Here is a 4,740-nt window from a genome sequence, read left to right as displayed (position 1 = left end):
AAAAAAAAAAAAAAAGAAATGGAGTTTGAATAAAAGCAAAGGACACAAGGAAGGCAGGCATGCCATCTCTCCAAGTCTGTCCACGTCTAGGATGCAGCAAAAGACAGATTTACAAGACTCACGCTGAATCCAGTCATTGTCATTGGTCATTTCCAGATCTACTTTACAACATAGATTTGTGCAATTTTCACATGCCATCTTCAATGGGACATTAACAACTCCACTTACTTCATACCCCAACAACCACACCAGCTTGATTAGAAAGCAGCCCCTCACTACTTAGAGGAACACGCAAACTAAGATGCTGTTATGACTAAGCTAATTGGACAAACTGCCCACCTTTAAATAAAAAACCCACCGTGGTATCGCTTCTTAAAAGTTACTCAAATCCAATTACCACAGTTTCGTACGACTTACACACATCATGACACAAAGAAGCATGTTCAGTGTTGGCAGAACAGCTGCCTAGAGCAGTAAAAGATATGAGCAAGGGATCTGTTGACAATCTAATTTCAGCTACCTCGAGATTCCAGAAAGATGACAAATTGCACCCTCAGAAATAGGGCTGCAAGCCTCCCTCACTATCAGAACATTCTGGCTTTCTTATTGTCTACATGTTGAGCCACTCTGAAAATGTGTCCATCCCATATAATATACTAACTGGAGGCTTCCACACTGCTGAAACAGTGGCCTTACCAATCCTCAGATACGCCTGTGCACAAGGCATCATCAGGCTGTCCACTGTCAGGGCACCAGACGTAGAAAAATACAAAAACACCACATTTCACCTCACCAAGTATGGAATCTTGGAGACAGTTTACCTTGGACGTTCATTTAACAATTTACCAAGGAGAAAAGTGATCTGGGAGTTCGATTCTGGCTTTAGGGCCGGGAATGTTTTGCGTTGCATGAACAATGACTAGCTTGCTCCAGCAGCCTCCCAACCCCCACAACTTGGCTTCTGGTTTGGCCAGTCACCCTGAAAGCTGCCAGGGCTGTCACTTGGTGCCTTCCAGCAACTAGACTTGGCTCCTAAAGGATTTGTCAGATCATCCTCCCAATATGGCTGCCAGAGTAATCCCAGTCTGCTGAGCACCGAGCCCACACCAGCCTCGCTCACAACCGGCCAGCATCCAACAAGCCCCCTCCCTTTCCATCGCACCCCTGCTTTCCAGGGCTTGCGGCCTCGGCTACCCTCCTGTGCCACGCGATGACCTTTCGTACCTTGATCCGGCAAAAGGGCACAACCACAATCGCAGCCGAAGCCCGATGCCAACCGTAATGGGGAGCTGGGAGAGGGTAAATAAAAAAGGATGGCTTTGAGCGGAGCAGTGCTCTCCCCACAGCTGCAACGTGCGCACGGAGCCCAGGGAACCGCCGGCGGCGGAGTCGGCTGACCGCGGTGCAGAGCTCGAGCGGCAGAGCCGAAGCCTGGCAGCTCCGGGGAGACCGAGGGCCGGTGCGGAGCACTGCGGGGGATCCAGCAGGCCGCTGGACGCGCGCCCGGGACTCGCTGCCGGCGGGGGAGGGGCCCCGTTCCCCCGAGGGCGAGGCTCCCCCAGCCGGTGCCCCCAGCGCCCACTCGGGCGCGGCGCTTCCTCCCCTCGGACCCCGCCCGGACCCTGGCCCGCCCCTCCGACCAGGAGTGGGCCCCTCCCCGGCCTGGCGGCCGCTACGCCCACCACCACCCACCCTGCCGCCTCACCTCAGCCGCGCTGCGGGCGGACGGACGGGCGTGCGGGTCGGTCAGCAGGAGCCGCGGCGGACCCGGCACCGACGCACCTCAGCGCGAGCAGCGGCCGCCGCGAGCCGCAGGGCGCCGCTCCGCAGCCCCATCACGCAGCGGCCCTACTCGGCATCAAGAACGGCTGCGGGCACCGGACGGGAGCGCGGGAGGCCGGGGCAAGGCGACAGGCCGGCGGTGGCGACTGCCGCGGACCCTGAGCGAGTCAGAGGCGCGCGGGCGCCTCGCAGAACCGCTGCCGTCTGACCGCCCCGCGTCGGTCCTCGCGAAACTCCGCCCGCAGCCGCCGGTGCGGGACACCGCCCCAAGCCGAGCCGCTGCGCGTCACCTGGGCCCGCCCGGACGCTTGCGACTGACACGAGCTGCGGCCAATCGAAGTGCAGAGCTCGGGGCGGCCGGCCAATCGCAGGGGTAGCCGGGGAACGGGCGGCTGCAAGGAGCTGCGGAGACACCCGAGCGCCGCCTAGTGGCCCGGGAGCCGGCGCGGATACGGGAGTGCGGGGTGGCTGAAGGGTTCTCTCTCGCTCGGGTGACCCCCAAAGGGCGTTGGTCGGCACCAGCCACTTCTACCTACTCTGATAATCCTCCTCGTAAAGAGGCGAAAGGTTGACCGTGTGGGGCGGAGCGGGGTGAAGGGGGTGCAGACGCCGGCGGAGGAGCCGGGTGCGCGTGGGAGGCGGCCGGGAGTGCAGTCATTGTCCGTTTTGAAAACATCTCACGCGTTGAACCGGCCCAACGCGGCGCGGTGGGAACTGAGACACGCCAAGGGATGAGTGTATCCCGCAGAAAGCTTCCTGGCCTATTCTTGTCGAACCCGAGCACAACACCTCCCACACGCCACCTTGGGAGAAAAGGCGGAATGAGTAATAGAAAAGCATGACTTAGTGGGCATTCAACTTGTCTCCTTGGGAGACCGCGTAAGGGCTGTGAGTAAAGGAACGAAAGGCTTTGTATGGCCCCTGAGTTAATGAGCCCCGCTCCCCTCTGTGAGATGCCCTTGAAGGAGGGTTACTGGAATTCAGAAACCCGAAGAACACAAAAGCTCTAGGAGTGATTTTTTTTTTAAATGAGATTTAGATTCAGCTGTAGAAAAATCCCACAACTGTTCATAAACAGGTTAATTCAGTACTTAATAAATTACAATATTCAGTGATAATATATGCAGTTATCAGGCCCAGGCCGAGCACTTAATTTATAAGGTTGTGAGCGTGTGAAATGCTTTTTGATTGACAAGCAGAAATTGAATGTAAAATCAGTTTTTGTCTTGAATTCAATGCAGTATCATTGGACATAAAAAGGACTTACTTATAAGCATACACACCAAACATCGAAATTAATCTTCTGCACTAGTGATGCTGGAAAATCTCCACCACCACCCCCAAAGTCTCCTGACTCGCCATCCACTCAACATTTATTGAACACTTCTGATTTAGAATTTAAACTCCACCTACTGGCAAAAGGGTTTGGCATAGCTTATACTGAAGCATACAAGCAATAAAACTGCATAACATTAAAATAGGAGTAAAATTCATAACAACAGTAACAATGAAGTAATAAAAGGCTATGAAAAAAAGCTACCTGATTAAGGGAAGTGAATACAAAGAAAAGTAACATTTAAAACCAGAGGCTGAGCACAGTGGCTCACACCTGTAATCCCAGCACTTTAAGAGGCCAAAGGAGGATTACTTGAGGCCAAGAGTTCAAAACCAGCTTGGGCAGCATAGCAAGACCACCGTCTCTACAAAAAATAAAATTTAAAGGTAGCTGGGTATGTTGGCTTGTACCTATAGCCCCAGCTATTGGAGAGGAAGACCTCTTGAGCCCAGGAGTTCTAGGCTGCAATGAGCTATGTTTGCTCCACTGCTCTCTAGCCTGGTGACAAAGCAAGACACCGTCTAAAAAAAAAAAACGAGAGAGAGAGGAAAAAACAGAGTCAAGGAAATATGCTATTACTGAGCTAAAACTTAGCTCTTAGCTTCCTGGAGGGCAAGATAAAATTGAAACCACCATGGGTTAATAAACAGAAGCTTATCGATTCCACAGTAGGCACCACTTGGCCATAGCTTGGAGCTCTTTGTGTAAGTACTATGATAAGCACCTTGGAGAGTTACAGAAACCTGGATGGTAGTTAGTGTTGCTGGAGCTCTCAAGGGAGCACAATCTGAAAAGAATCTAAAACGTAGCGAAGAGAGTGTGCTGATAATCAGCACTGGAAGAATTAAGCAAAAGCGCACAGAGAAGGATCAAAAACGGCAGATGAGGCTGCTCTAGGTTCCAAGTTCAAAATAGCCTGCTCTACATACGCCTTCTGCCACTCTGACAAATGAAGTCATTCCTGCACATCCATTCAGTTTCTCAGATTACAAACTTTGACCAAAAGCACCTCTTTAAAATTGTAAATAAATGACTAGAAAATTGAAGTTAGCCATGGCATGGTACTGTTATCCCTGGAATGCAAGGAGAAGACAACATTCAAAGATCAATGAGTGTGGTGCAAACAGCCATACTACTACAACAAATAAGGTTTCTGACTTTTTTTTGAGACCAAATCTCACTTTGGCGCCCTCAGTCAAGTGTGGCGGCATCATAGCTCCCAGCAACCTCAAACTTAGGCTCCAAGTGATTCTCTAGCCTCAGCCTCCAGAGTAGCTAGGATAACACACACACACACACCCCTCATAACGCCTGGCTATTTTTAGAGACAAGGTCTGGCTCTGGCTCAGGCTGATCTCAAACCTGTGAGGTCAGGCAATCTACCCGCCTTTGTCTCCCAGAGTGCTAAGATTACAGGCATGAGCCACCATGCTCAGCCTAAGGGTTCTGATTTTTGTTTTTCATTTTGTTTTTGAAATAGAGTCTTATGGCTCGGCGCCTATAGCTCAACCGGCTAAGGCGCCAGCCACGTACACCTAAGCTGTCGGGTTCGAATCCCCAGCCCGGACCCGCCAAACAACGATGATGGCTGCAACCAAAAAATAGCCGGGCGTTGTGGCGGG

General features: G+C 52.1%; 1 protein-coding gene across 3 annotated transcripts in view; it reads right to left on the bottom strand.

The window, feature by feature from the left end:
• The window catches only part of KIF1B (kinesin family member 1B), a 161,503-nt gene extending 159,497 nt beyond the window's left edge, over window positions 1-2,006 (bottom strand). For all 3 annotated transcript variants that reach the window (XM_023515228.1, XM_012807292.2, XM_012807291.2), the window contains exon 1: window positions 1,706-2,006. The gene's annotated coding sequence lies outside the window, so the exon portion shown is untranslated. The remainder of the gene's footprint in view (window positions 1-1,705) is intronic.
• Window positions 2,007-4,740: the final 2,734 nt, after the last annotated feature.

Source organism: Otolemur garnettii, unplaced genomic scaffold (assembly GCF_000181295.1).
Source record: "Otolemur garnettii isolate 467f Iridium unplaced genomic scaffold, OtoGar3 scaffold00067, whole genome shotgun sequence".
Lineage (NCBI taxonomy): Eukaryota > Metazoa > Chordata > Mammalia > Primates > Galagidae > Otolemur > Otolemur garnettii.
The sequence above is the reverse complement of the archived record's forward strand: the minus strand, read 5'-3'. Positions and strand labels throughout refer to the sequence as shown.